Here is a 15,974-nt window from a genome sequence, read left to right as displayed (position 1 = left end):
TGTCATTCTTTTAAACGTGGTACCCTGCCCCCTTCTCTCCTGTTTCAGAAGCATTTCGAGGCAGGGTGAGGGGAAAAAAACTATGAAGAGTTCGGTTTAGATTGTGTTGAATTTGAGGCATCTATTAGATATCTAAGTGTTACCAAACACTAATGGCCAGTGAGGCCAAACACACTGAAACATCAGAGTTTGGAGCAGATACGTTTATTGCACACCCAAGCAAGGAGAAAGGGTGGCTTATGCTCAAAAACCTCAAACTCCCTGATAATTTTTGGGGAAAAGTTTTATAGGCAAAATTTGGGGTGAGGGGCTGCAAGGTGTGTGACTTTCTTCTGATTGGTTGGTGGTGAGGTAACAGGATGATGTTCCAGGAATTTTGTGCTCAGTCTGAAATTACCATCCTCCATCTGGGTGGAGGCCTTAGTTCCTCCAGAAGAACTCAAAAGTATTGTTATGTATATTTCTTGAGGAGGAACTAGAACCCTGCCCCAAGGCTGCAGTATTGTTTGTTGACTGCTCCTCCTTGCTTCTGCATTCTCTCTCTTCCCTGATCAACAACTGTTTGAATGAGCCCTTTGGAACTAGGGGAAGATCAAGGAGGCTGAATGAAGCCTATTTTGTACAAACAAGAAACTGGGAACATCGAAAGTTCTCCCTGCCCCAAACAGGGTCCTTCTGGGTTTCATAAGGGTCATAATATTGCTACCCCAAATCTGGGTGTGCCTCTTGGTGGGTGTCAAGCCAAAAGACACAACCAAGCCAAAGATGGGGAGAAGGAAGGATGTATTATGTGCAGCAAGTAAGGGGAACACTGGGGATCTTTCCCAAAGCTGTGTCTCCCTGAACAGCAAAGTTGGGTAAGTTTTAAGCTAAGGGCACATGGGTATTCATGAAGGGGCTTGAGCAGAGGAGAAATCAGCATAGAATTGGAGCAAATGTTGACATAGTCCACGCTTTAGTTGATTGAAGTCACAAGGGCCAGAAAGGGTTAACATCATCATTCCTAAGGTTTCTGGGGTCTCAGCAAGTAGTTACCATCCTCCACATGGGTGGGGCCTTAGTTCCTGCAGAACTCAAAGATATGTATCAGATTGTGCGGCATATCCCTTGAGGAGGAACTAGGACTCTGTTTTATATCACTGAACCATTGTTTCGTGACTGCTTTTCCTTTTTTCCTGCATTCTCTTAAGATCATTAATTACTGAGACCTGTTCAAAGGCAAGCATTGTGACCAGGCTTAGATCACAAAATGACTTAAGCCAAAAATGGCTTCTCTTATGTTAGGAAAACCATTCCTGGTTCTTTCTCAGGAGACCTACTAACCTAGACAGAATAACCTACTATTACAAAATGATAGTATTCATTCCAGAGCCAGGTCCACAAACATTTTCATATATTCATAATTTTTAAGCCCCCTCTAATGATTGCTTATATGGTTATATAAATATCTGGTGGTTTAAAATTAACTTTATTTTCATGTTAGCCCATAAGTTAACATATTCTTTTCCCAAATGAATAGGAATTATAACAACTGTCTGCAAAGAGTGTTTACAAGAATAAGAAAAGGTAGAATTTGATCCAACTTACTTTGCATACTAATCACATAATTTGGAAATCTTTGCATTAAAAAAAAACACACATTCTTCCATTCTGATTAATGTTGATTTCACTTCCAGAGTCATCTGTGTTGTCAAGACTATGGAAATTGAAAACTATCGATCCCAGTTTATCCACATGTACTTGAGAAATAAAATCTGCCTCATTTCTAACTTTTTTTTTAATTCATGAGCTTATATCTGGCGTTCAGTCATGCAGGACTGTAATTTGTTACTCTTATAGTCTCTTCATTTTAAAGTCAGCTTATTTGACTCTCTGATGTCAGAACAAATGTGTCCAGAGTTCCAAAGCATGTACATCACCCCTTTCATTTCACAGAGTCCCAGAGAAGTCTAGATCTGAAGCTACTAAGAAAACAGATTGTGCTGACCCCAGGCCAGTGGGTCATGGTAACCCTCATGCCCATGGATCAGAGACAAATGGATCTGTAAAGCAGAAATACAATTATATTCATGTCATTATTTCTGTGATTCAACTGATTTAACTTGGCATTTTATCACATTTTTCATTTGTTCCAACAGCCTTTTGGTAAATAACAGAAGAACCTTGGATTTCAATTAGCAGGAGAAATTCTTAGATGGCAAAAAGAATGAAGAGAGAAATGAGGGAAGGATGCAGTTCAGGATAAGGATAGAATATTTTTAAAAGAAAAGAATGAAGGAGGGGGGACAGAGGGAGGGAGGGAGAGAGGGTAGGAGGGAGTGAGGGAGGGAGGAAGGAAGGAAGGAAGGAAGGAAACTAAGGACTCCTCCAAAACCAACTTTGTGTTTATTACATTTTCCCATGTTTTTGCTGCCTCTCATTTCCTAGCCACTACTGTGCTAGGTAGTTTTCAGACTCTGACTAGGCTGACTTTGTGATTTCTGTCCATTTAATCATTCCCTTTTTTTCCTATTAACCCTCCGAAAGCTTTGAAACAGATATGTTTGCCTATTGACCTAAACATAACATTTTGATCTAAGCAAAAATACAGAGTGAATAGCTGATTATACAATTAACAGCATACACCATTTTAACCTCAAGATTACCAGGGGGTCCTTTCCAACCTCCGAAAGAAGAAACAGGTTCCTCCTAGTCAGCAAGAGCAACAATAAATCTGCAATCTTATGCTTGGGCTGCTATATGAGAATAAAATGTGTTTGAACAGGGAAGGCTGCAGACTGGTATTGTTAAACTAAATTATCCAGATAATTGCACAGTTCTTCATATCATTACGCTATTAGCAGCTTAAGCTGATATAGGCATCGACCAAGCTAAAGGCTTGTCTGCAATGCTAACTTTTTATTCTGCTTAGGTACAATCATTGAGCTTTCCTATGTTCTTTTTTAGTCACTAGACTTAAAAGTGAGGAAGAAAAAAAAGCTAGAAAGAAGAAGGAAAGATGAGTGATTTGATCATCACAAACCCCAGAACCCTGTTAAAAGGTATTTGTACTTTAAAAAGTCTTTTTTGCTGAAAGCTTTTTCAGGAGAAATAAATTATACTGACTCTATATAAATAAAAGCAGAAAGAGCAAAGACGAACATGAACATATATTACCAATGCCATTCATCAAGTATAGTTGACACTTCAATCTAATCCAGCAAATGAAAACACAGAAGTTTATAGAGTCATAGGAAGTAAGCAATTTAAACAGACCAGGGCATGAGGTCATCTAACAACACAAGAAGGAAGATGTTCCCTTTTCTTTTCTGTTTTTCTCTTTTGCATTCTTCCACTTCTCTCAGATACAGATTGATATCCATGTTTCTTGCAGGGTAAGGTGATCTTCAAATCATATAATTAATAATAGCAGTCCAAATGTTCCTGGACAATCCACCGTCCTCTAATGTCATAAAGTAAAAGGACTTTTCATGCATTTCACACCATCATTATGGTGCAAGGTTTCTCTCTCCATAATAAAGTAATACATTTCTTAACTAATTAGGTCACTAATTTTAAATGTGATTCCCAGTAAAAATTCTTGGAGATAATTAATCTTTCTTAAAGTGTGTGAGGTTGTAAAAAACAGTTCCCCAAGCACTGTCACCACCAATCATTAATGGTCTGAATAGGTGAGGAAATACAGAGCTGCAAAAGCACATCTCATTTGTTTTTGAAAGAAAACTTCCAAGGCCACTTTATAACCAGAAATCATATCCACGTCATGAAGATGCTGTGGTAAACTTTACAGTTCCAATTAGGAACAGACAGTTTTCAATGCACTGTTCAAATGCTTTGCTAGTCTATATGTAAATACTTCACTAAAACCACTGAACGGTGATGGTGTTCAATATTAATATCACAAATTAAAGATGACATCTGAATGCCTACTATCCAGAATAGTGATCAGAGCTCATGGCAAGGCAATAATCAGCAGCTTAAGCAACTTTCAGGCACCAAGGGGGAAAAAACAAATGTGATGGAACTTGGAAATTGCACTGGTGCATGAAGAACATACCATATTAAAGAGCAACTGCCGATTGACCTGGTGATGAAGTGGAGGATACGACCATATGCTGCCATAAAGGACATTTGGAAACAGCTTTGAGATTGTCCCCCGAGAGCTCATGACTATTACCTGGTGGATTCCCATTAACTGACAATGTAAACTTTATCTGTAACTATGAAATAAGCTGTCAAAATAACTGCCTGTCCTCCTGGGAGGAAAAAGTTGCCTGAATAATTATCACGCCCAGCACATTTTCCCGACAGAAATACTGAAGGTTTATGATGTCTGGATTTACCTTAAGCTCTGTAGTCATTGCCTTGGAGAAAGAAATGGTTTCCACTTCTCTTCATTCCACGGATAAACTGGATGGGGAAAAATAGGTATGTAAACATGGAAATAGAAATATAAAGTCAGAAGAGAGGTAAGACACAATCAATGAAAAGTTTATAATCCCAAGCACGAGGCCCTTTGCCATATGCTAAGGATACTACTCTGGGCCTGCTTCCTTTGGTAAATCATGTTTTACTTATAGAAACCAATCGTACAAAGCAAGTAAGGGAGTAGGCACTGATGGTCCCAGACATGAGGCCTAAATCCAAGAATCTCCCCAAAGGAAGCTATGAATCTCCCAAGACACTGCTCCCCCATTTCGTCCTTCATGTTGGGAAAACGTCAAGAAGTGAAAGTGAGCACAAATGTAAATAGACATTATTTTCTCATGACAGTGTGTGCTGGGGTCACAAGAACAGACTCTGCGGGAAAGGCTGCTGGAGTTCAAATCCTGGCCCTGCTACCTCCCAGCTGTGTGGCCTTGGGCAGGTTCCTTAATCTCTCTGTGCTTCAGCTTTCCTCTGTAAAATGTGGCTACCTCACAGACCAGGGCCTGCTCTATGTCTCATAGCTACTACCTCTTATTATTGTCTTCCTGAACCTAGAACAGTGTAGGGACATGTTGAGAGAGCAAATAAAGGATCAAAGTTTGTTCTGGCCTCAGTTCATCTTCTCTCTGCTTCAAGAATGAGAAGGGGATTTTTTTTTTTAATGTCCAGTGGATGAGTTGGGTTTTTTTCTTTTTTTAACTATTATTGTTGGATTCCAAATTCCATTTATTTATTTACATACTTACTTACTTATTTTGGGCCACACTGCAGCATGCGGGGATCTTGGTTCCCTGACCAGGGATCAAACCTGTGCCTCCTGCAGCGGAAGCGCAGAGTCTTAACCACTGATTGCCAGGGAAGTCCCAAGAAGGGGAATTCTGAGGCTCTCTCATGATCGCCTTTGCTGTGTCTACGGGAGAATCCTCACCCTAGCTGCTGAACCTGGACCCAGGCAGGGATGTTCCTCCACAATACACTTTCCACCTGGGCAGAGACCTGGATGGCTGGCCCAGACCACAGTCACCTCTTCTCCTGCTGCCCTTCTCTGCACTCTGTCTTTCCACGACTCCTCTACTCCCAAGCAGGGGGAGACAGATCCAGCACCATGTGGAAAGTGGGGCCATCCCACCACTGACACCTGTTTCCCCCATGTCCCCTACCACTATGGGAAGCTGGAGTCGTCGGATTCCAAATGGCACCACCTCCCCTGGCTTCCTGGGGAAATTTGCATTAGAATCCTTGTCTCAGAGTCTTCTTCTGGGGAATCCCAAACTAAGACCCTCAGTGGGCGTCTTCTGGTGCTGTCACTAGAGTGTGAAATAGGTTCGGGAACTCCAGCGGTTCTGATTTGGATGTTACAGCGGTTCTGATTTGGATGTTACAGTTACTGTCAGCAGCAACCACGAAGCAGGCACCTGTGAACAGGTGAACCAAGTAGGAAATGACCATAGACACTGGCATGCTATACTAATCCTCATGACTTTTGTTTGTGGCCTACTCTTTTTCCGAATATCCTTTTGTTCCAAGGGGCTTTCAACTAGGAGTATGAAAAGAAAAGAAACGGGATACGGAAACAGTACCAAGAGAACTCTGCTTTACGCTATAATTGCTGTGAGCAGAGAGGCTATGAAGAACAGATGCCATGTCGGGTTGAGATTCTCTCCCCTGCACCTTTTCCAGGAGGCTGACGCAAATGGGAGGATGTGACACGAGAGCAGTGTCCCTGTAATAATAATCTACCATGACTGTACAATCCATAATAGCTGTAATAGAGAAAGCAACAGTAATAAAGGCACATTACCTTGCCTCTGTGAGATCAAACAATGCTCAGATTGATGGAGGGTACACTTTGATGTCTCCTGAAAAGTCCATATTTCTGGATATCGCTGAACTACCAAGGCTTTTCCTAAGGTAAGGTTAAAAAAATAATTGTGGTTTAGGCTTCTATTTCAAAAGGAGAACAAACTGCTATTTAAGTTCTGTGTGAGAACAACAGAGACCCCAAATACAGACAGTGTCTCTGACCCGCTGTGCAGCAGAAGAATAATAAAGCTGGGCCATCCATTAATACCTGCCTTGAATTCAGGAGTAGTTGGAGTGGATAGAATAGGCAGGAGGTATTATCACTTTACAATGGCTACTTTACCAGAGATGTACACACGAGCATTCTTCTTGGGGAAAAAGCTCCTATTCTCTAAGACACTTGTCACTCTTCAATTAAAAACATATTTATTGTCAAGGGGTAGTAGAATATTGGTTTCCTTCCACCTCTATTTTGTCTATTGTTGAAAATCTTACATAAAGAAAAAGTTAGACGCCGAGATGAGCTTTTTCTAAGTCCAGAGTGGGGAAATACTGCCACTTAAAAAATACCATTTCTGAAAGAAAGCAGAGGTGTCAGAGACAAAGAGAAAAAAGGGGAGATGTGTCAGTCAGTCAATAGTCTTTATTGAACACTCACTGTGTGGGGAGAACACAAAGGGCGTAATATACACCGTGCTCGTTCTCCAGGAGCTTGGAACCAGATGGAAGGACAAGCATTAACACGAGGAAACACGCTGAAAGCATACGACTAATTGAAACTTTAAAGAGTTGTGTGTGAGTGAATGAGTGTGAGAGTGTATATGTGTGTATGTGTGTGTGTGTATTTAAAAGGAGCTTGAAAATAAGACACATAGTAATGAAATCAGAGAATGAACACCATTGAACATAGGAGAAGTAATACAAGAATACAAATCATCCTGTAGTACTTTTGTCTTTCAGTTGACTCTTCCCTGTGCGTAAATCAGAAGTAGAAATATAACACAAGATACCTTTCTTGTCATTGGGATGTCAAGTAACTGGCATCCTCCCATGTCTGATAGCTAACGCTTCAAAGATATGCATCACATGTATTACTGTTCCACCTCATGGAAGTGACTTGACTTGAAAATGCAATGACAGGGAGCCATATTGGGGAACAGAAATTGTTTACATAATTGCTCGGTCTGTTGGTGAATGCAGGCCTTCATTTAGAATTCATTATTTTATAAACTGCACAAAGGGATTTCCAAGTTGTCAAGCTTGGTTTGTAAAAAATAAAATAAAGATATGATAAAATGTCTGGCACCAGCTTTTCTGACTTTAATTTTTTTTCCTCCATACTATTCGTCTTCCCAGTTATAGCGGGTACTCCATCAGCTGTGATAGCTGCTATTTTCTCTGGATTTAGATCAAACAACCTCAGAACATCCATCAGGGCCATTTTTACATCCTTTCTCCTTTGATGCCAAACCCCAAAGATTCCCCATCACGTAGAGTCTGGAAGTTGTTGGACTGACAAGCATTAGTAACCTTGGAATGTCACCCAGACACCAGCTTTCATACTGGAGAAGGCTAATGAATTTTGCTGCAACCAGCTTGGTCTTGAAATGATTTTTCTTTAGGTCACCTTTCATAGTTAAAATAGTTTGCTTTCTCATAGTTTACTTTTTGTCTGCCAAGTGAAGGTGGCAGAGAGGACTGAGCTGGAGGAAAGAGTCTGGAGCACAAAATTCTGCTAACATGCTTTTAACACTGTATATTTTTAAATCATCTCAGCAAAACCCTAATTTCTTACACACATATATCAAAATTATATTAAATGTATGTATATTACCTGCTTTTATTATTACTTTTTGCGGTACGCGGGCCTCTCACTCTTGTGGCCTCTCCCATTGCGGAGCACAGGCTCTGGACGCGCAGGCTCAGCGGCCATGGTTCACGGGCCCAGCCGCTCCGCGGCATGTGGGATCTTCTCAGACAGGGGCACGAACCCGTGTCCCCTGCATCGGCAGGCAGATTCTCAACCACTGCGCCACCAGGGAAGCCCTGTACGCTTTTATTTTTAAAGGAGATCTTATGCTTAAAATATTGAAAACTCTAAAGTGTGGACTATACTTTTATAATCATATTTAGCAGATGAGGACCATCTAAGAAATTTAAGTTTTGTCCAGATGATTAAAAAATACAGTGTTAATAGCACATATCAGAATTTTGTGCCCCAGACTCTCTTGTTCTGGGGCTCAGTCCTCTCTGCCGCCCTTACTCAGCAGACAAAATAAAAAACTAGAAGAAGAGAAAATGATTTTAAGTGTGAAAAATGACCTAAAGAAAAATCATTTACACACACGCACGCACACGAGACTTTTAATTGTCAATGCAATTTTGGCATGCATAAAAATTGGCATGTCCTTCAAAGTAACTGAGTTCCACGGGTTTGAGAACCACTGGTCCAGGGCTATAATATGCACAACTATTTCTGGTCTATAATGTACTCACATAGAGAAAAGTGCCCATGTGGCCAAGTCAAGAGTTGAAGCTCAGGATTCACTCTTTTATGTAATTAATAATATTTGTTGAAGACTAACCACATGCATTTCATCCACCATTGCTCAGGGCAGAAGAGGCGCTCAAAATTTCAATCAAAATAAATTAAAGAGTATATGTAACCTAAGTTTTCTTCTCTCTCTCCAGTTTCTAGCTACTAGCCAAGTTACCGGAATAACGGGTTCCTGCCCTCACCACCGTATAGCAGGCCTTGGGCCACTTGAAAGACCCACCCACCGGCTCTGTTTTTCTGCGCCTGCGCCCTGCGCGCGGCTCCCACGCGGAGTCCGGCCCTTGTCTCGCTCAGTGGCTCCCCGGGTCCACTGGAGGGCGCCAACGCGCTCTATCAGAAGAAGCACTCGCCCGGCTTCCAAAGCCGCAGACTGGTCATCTCAGAGGATTGTCGCGTTCTTTGCGTCACACTTTACCTGCTAGGCATCCAAAGAGGAGATGTCTCACCTAACCCCGCGTGAACACGACTCCCACAGCTTTGCCTGCAGCCAGTATCCCACGAGCGCATGAGGAATATCTGAGGAACCCAGATCTGAAACTCTCCGGAGCTCTCCTCCCTATGCCCACCCCCTCCCCCTGCTGCCGCTTCTGGGGCAACTACAGCAGGGCATCGGAAGCTTTTATGCATCTCCATCACCTGGGGATCTCGTTAAAAAGCAAATTCTGATTTAGTAAGACTGGCCTGGGGCTGCATCTATCAGGGCTGGGACTAGGCACAAAATTTAAGGGAGTGACAAAAAGCTTAGTAATCAAGGTAGATATTTTAATGCAATAGTAATAGTATTTAATGCAATACTTTGAAATATATTTATTAAAATTAAATCTTGGGCTTCCCTGGTGGCGCATACGTTTGTTCTCTACATCTGTGTCTCAATTTCTGCTCTGCAAACTGGTTCATCTGTACGATTTTCTAGGTTCCACATATATGCATTAATATACGATATTTGTTTTTCTCTTTCTGACTTACTTCACTCTCTATGACAGTCTCTAGATCCATCCACGTCTCTACAAATGACCCAATTTCGTTCCTTTTTATGGCTGAGTAATATTCCATTGTATATATGTGCCACATCTTCTTTATCCATTCCTCTGTCAATGGACATTTACATTGCTTCCATGACCTGGCTATTGTAAATAGTGCTGCAATGAACACTGGGGTGCATGTGTCTTTTTGAATTATGGTTTTCTCTGGGTATATGCAAGGCAAATTGATCTGACCACATTTTTAGCAGCAAGGCCCCATAGTCAAAAACATGTTGATTTCCTCCAAGAGGTAACACACACCCCACATTTTACCAACTGTGTACCAATCTGCTTAATTTGAGCCCATGCTAGGACCACTGATACCTATAAAATATCTGTCTCACCCTTATAACAACCATGTGAAGTTGTAACTACAACTAGCTGAGGAAATACACTCTAGAGCAGTGGTTCTCAACTGGGGCAGATTTAGCAGTGCCTGGGAACATTTTGGGTTGTCACAGATCTGAAGGGTCTACTGGCATCTGGTAGGGAGATGCCAGGGATGCTACTGAGCAACATACAATGCACAGGACAGCCCTCCACTGCAAAGAATAACCTGGCCTCAAATATCAGCCCCGCCACGGCTGAGAAACCCCGCTATAAAAACAGTTTACCACGTGTAGATTACACCCCAGATAATAGGGGGCATAACTGAGCTTGAACTCAATTTTCTGACTTTTAAATGTTTTTCTCCTCATCATCTCCGCTCTCCAGAAAGAAAGCATTTCTACTTCTGACACTGGACATTGAGTCAATAAATAACACCTCTTTATGCATAAAGGGACAATGTAAGAAAATTAATACTCTGGAAGTTTTAGGGGAACAGCCCACTGGATGAAAAGTAGAAGAGGGTAGGAAGAGTTGCTACATGTTACTAATTTAGAGCCAATTAAGGATGCAAGCTCATTGTGGTCCTGTAGAAAGTTGGCTTCAATGATGCTTAATGAAAGTAAACCTTGAACCAAGTTCTCTGGTGTGGAATTTGGAAAGCTTAACCCTTCCTGAAATTTTGTAGCATGTTATATTTGAAGCCAATAGAAACTCATCTAACTTTCTAAAATGTTGTTGTATCTATCAGCTGATTCATAAGATCAGGTGCAAAAAAAAGTTTAGAAACATAATTTAATATATATGATATATAAATATTATATGTATTATTGTATAATATATAGTTATATATACTAATTTATATCTAATACATAACCTTATTTATAATGTTAACAGAGTATTTTCATCTCATAATAATCTTTTAGGAGTATTACAAATGATGCATTTAACCTTACTCTGTACCCTTGTGATCTCAAAGCTCCAAGGCATAAAACAACTACAACTGGTTTTAAAGAGTCTTAAAGTAAATTTTGTCTGCTCTGTACAAAAATCTAAACACAAAGGTACTATATTAATTAGTGATTATTGCAGAGCTCTGGACTGGTGATTTGCATACTGTCTCTCAGCTCCAAAGCCACCTTTCTGTGACCTGCTCTGTGATGCTGGGGCTGAGATTCTATGAATGGCACTTCCCAGGCTACCCTGGGTCCACCTTCTGTTAGGTTCCCTAATGGAGGCAGGAAGAAGGGAGAAGGTATCTATCTTGTTCTCCAGCTCCAATAGCCACCAGTCTTGCCTCAGGCTTTTTTGGCACTCCCAGCACCTCAGGAGACCAACACCAGCTGTGGGGTGAAGTGGAGGCCGCCCCTGAGGTCCTAGGTCTTGATGATCCCCTTCCCCTCTCTTTTGTTCCCCCAGGCCTAGGGATGGTAGCTGCTTCCAGAGGTTACTAACCCTAGGGCTACTTCAGCATTTTCTCTCTGCTCTTTTAGACTTCAAACTCGTGTAAATAATTCCCTGTATGAAATTCCTCTGCTTGAAATACTTATTCTGGCGTCTATTTTCCTGACTAAAAACTAGCTGATATAGGCTACTTTAACAATAAAAATAGGGACTATATAAGATACAACAACAAAATGCATGCAAGTGTGACCTTTTCAGATACAGCTTATCAATTGTGCATTTCTCAGTGACCCTACTAGAAATAACATATGTAAAACATTACATTGCATGCTTGGAACAGAGGTGTTCATAAAAGGGGTATATTTCTTTGCCAATTGTACTGTCTTTTTTCTCCACCAGAGGAAGCTGAAGATTAGGTAGATCAAAATTATTAAGAAAAAAAAAAAAAAGATTTCCAGCTGTTTGACCAAAAAAAGCAATGTCTGGAATGTATTTCAATCATGTACCTCAACCAGATGTGAACTAGAGTTTTCTCCTTTTTAAAGAGCAACGATGCCTGTCCAAGAGGAAACACTTTAATCATCCCACTCTCCCTTTGGGACTGTGGAAAATTGTTGCTTGCAGATGCCACAGGCCTCATTGATCATGTGTGGGTATATGTAAGTGACTGTGTATAACTTCCATTACTCTATTTCTGACCTGCCTGTTTATTTTTAACAAATACTTGTCCACTTTTCTATATATCCTAGATGTCCTTAAGTCTTAAGGAAATTTGAATATTTTGGCAGTCTGGCTTCAGTCATTTAAATTATACTATGCACAACTGTGAATGTTTTTCCTAAAATACAGAATCCTAGGAAAGTTGAAATTTTATGAATATTCTGACAATCATTTCATTCTATACAAACACAGCAGTTAGTGATTTTTATACCACCCCAATGACACTTGGTAAGTAGGTAGAAGATAAATAAAAAACTGCATTTTTATAAAGCCAGTTAGACATCTTAAAAAATATAATACCCATTGTTTGTAATATTCCTGTTAGAGGAAAATGGTTTTTTGCCTCCATCCACATTGACTGAATTGAGTGAAGTCTACAGTTCTATTTATATGGCCACTTTCTGCAGGTTACCAGTGGTCCAACACCATAAACTATCCAGTGAATGTAAAACAACATCTTGGATGCTAGTAGGAGTACCAAAGGGACATAAGATATGGGCCCTTCTTTCTTAATCAATAGTCTCCAGCAGGCAGTGATGGGATAACCGTGTGTCTTTATATCAGTGTGGTAAACTTTGTAAATATATGCACATGCAGAGGGCTCTTTGTGCTGCACTGAGACATGCTTAAGTGATATATAATTCATGGAAGAGAGGCCATGTGGAACTTAGGGGAATAATTACAGTGACCTGGGATGTTTGCCTGTAGTCGTTCCTCCTAGGAAAACAAAGCCTGAGCCCTAGGCTTTTGTGCAGGTAGTTTATTCTGTTAAGTGATCCTAGGGACCAAGAGTGAAGGACCAGGGAGAGTGAAAGCAGGAAGGAGGAGAGGGCAAATCAAGTGTTCATGACTGAGTTGGTCACAGCTCTGGAGTATTACCCTGAGGGCACCTCCTGAGTAGCTGAGTAGAACGGTCCACCTGAAGGATCACAGCCTTTATCCACCGGCTCTAGGATCTCCCTTGGCACTCCTTTGGTTGAGAGTTGCCCACTGGGAATTAACTCCTTCTCACACCCGAGGCCATAGATGTCCCACACCACAGGCAGGGATCCCAGAGCAGGTGAGAGAAGCAATTCCTTCAGCATGAGTCAGAGCTTGTGCAGACCTGTCCACAGTAGCCATGGCTTCAGCGGGAAGCAAGACAGAGGACATGGGGCAGGGCTCAAGGGGGAGTCTGATAGGGCCAAGGAAGTCTCCTACAAAAGAGATTTCACCCTCTATGCTACAGTAAGTGTTTTCATCATAAGTGCTTATCAGTAAGTCCTGATTTACATTTTCTTTTTTTTGTAAAACATTTTATTTTCCCAGACATTTCACTACTAAGAATTAATTTACTTCTTAGCTCCTGTGTAAGTGATATCTCATCAACTTTGAAGAAGGGGAACCATCCTTGTCTTCTTTTAATCTGGGCTAGAATTTTAATTCTTGTTGTTTACCACAGGGCCATCCCTACCTTGGGATGGGGGGAGGCAAATATTTTTTCAAAGAGAAGCTGTCTGTATAAACAACTTGAGTTATCCAAAATCAGTCTAGCAGCATCATTCTGGTAGCCCATACATTCCTTTGACAGAAAGACTGAACTTTCTGCAAGAACAATTTGCTCACGTGACTGCCCTCCAGGAATGGGCAACCAGCCTCAGGGCCCCAGGACAAGCCTCACCAACGTGAATCCAGCAGTTCCCCAGAGCATCTGGCTGACCCCACACTTGGGGGCTGGGAGGTGAGTATTGGAGAGCACCCCAAAGAGGAGCGATGGAGCCTGGGGCCCACACAGAGTGGTCTGGGGCAGGGCACCCTGCTGGGATGGCACTGCCACTTGGGCTGGTCACAGCCACCAGAGGAGGACTTAGATCGTTTGAGGAGGTGCTCCAAGCACAAGGCGGAAGGAAGAGGAAGCAGCCGAGGTCCCCTGGCCCAAAGCCCAGCGCTTTTTGTCCAGGTCTAAGGGCAGAACTAGTTTTCCTAGTCACCTGCTTTTTCAAAAGTATCTTTTCTTGGGACCAAACCACTGTTATCCTGGAAGCCTAAACACTTGGAGAAATGGACTTTTCCTTTGTGTGCTAATGCCAAGTGTTTATAAATTGGGCTTCATGCAGTACAGAAATAAGTATATATATCGGGAGCCCATTTTTATCTGCAATACAACCAAGGAAAACTCATTAGCAGTATTGAAACACCATCTTCATGTTACTCTCCAGGATTCACATTACACTTAGAAGACGTTCCTGGTTTGAACAGAATGGAATGTATCTCATTTTCATTTGATCTGTAACAGAATCTATAGGTGACACTGTATATTTTCTTCTTTAAAAGATGCCTCTTTGTTATTTTAACACTTGGTTAATATTTCTTCCAACCTATATTTATATCATAGATTCTACAGAAAACACCATTATCAAGGTCAGACAGTGAAGATATTATCACATACACCCTTTCTTAAGAAGACAGTATTAATGCTCCTGTTATTGTTGAACTGTTTCCGATTCATGAGGTTAACATATAAAAATGTATTATTCATGAGGTAAAATGCATCACATATATTTGCCAATTGCTACTATTGTTCTAGAGGGGGAAATAAATGAAAATGGTGGTAGTTGTAGAAATGCATCCTTTTTAGGAACTTAATATACAATACCAATTTAGACTACTTACCTTCTTCAACTTTACATCTTCCATTAAACTGTAAAGCTTGATGTCAGCTAAACTCTATAAATGTTAATTTAAGGTCAAGGTGCTCCTGGGAAGCATCTGAATGCTTAGAGCAGGGCCAAAGAAAACTTCTTTTCAAAGATTTATGGGATGATATGGCTCTTTTCTGAAAAATAGGAACTCTATTTCTACTTTTTCTAATTACTTTCTATTTCAAGCTCTAGGACACACTTTCTTTTATGGACCTTTCTTAGATGTTTAATAGCATCCTGGAGATGTTAAAATGCAAATATTTTCCCATGTGTAAGGTATAGAGTCTCTTCAATTTAATCTTCAGTTAGTAATGGCAAATGCTCTGTATAGTAAGGAATGAATCATCCAAAACTCAGGAACCCCTTCGTCCATAAAGTAGCCAAGATACAAATGCATCATTTTCAATATCTAAATGATCATGAGGTAGGGTTTTTAGCCAGTAGTCTCTTTTTCTGAAACTAAATCACATACCAAAATGCATTTAAGGTTTGGTTCAAAGAGGCCCAGGGTCCATTTTTCTTTGTTGCCTAAGTTACTAAATGAAATAAAGTTGGGCACACAGGAATCTATACACGTTCCCCCTTTTTAGCCTACCAAAGTTTCTTTCAACCGGGATCCGGAATATTTCTGGGGGGTGGTCAGGGGGAGCAGAACGGTTTATTATTTGCCTGGAAGCCTTGAGTTCACTCCATTCTATGCGTGAATGCAGGCTGCTGAGAGGGAGGAGAAGCAACATCGCCTCATCCACACGGCTCTTTGGGATTTGGACCAAACAGGCCACGTTCACTGCTCTCCTAGGAATCACACCCCCTGCCCGTGCCCCGCCGCAGCCACCCAGCTGCTGGTCAAGGAAGGCAAGTCTCGATGGTCCCTTAAGCATTTTATATGACATTTTACGTAGCACACCATCTCCTAGAGCAAGTGATGGAAGGCCAGCAAATATTTAGATTCCCCAGAGGTTTATTAGGTGGTTTGACACAACAGCTTTCTCCAAAAAGGGATAAGGCAGGGCAATGAGATTTTTCTCTCAG

The sequence above is a fragment of the Stenella coeruleoalba genome (genome assembly GCF_951394435.1).
Source record: "Stenella coeruleoalba genome assembly, chromosome: 18".
NCBI classification, from domain to species: Eukaryota; Metazoa; Chordata; class Mammalia; order Artiodactyla; family Delphinidae; genus Stenella; species Stenella coeruleoalba.
The sequence above is the reverse complement of the archived record's forward strand: the minus strand, read 5'-3'. Positions refer to the sequence as shown.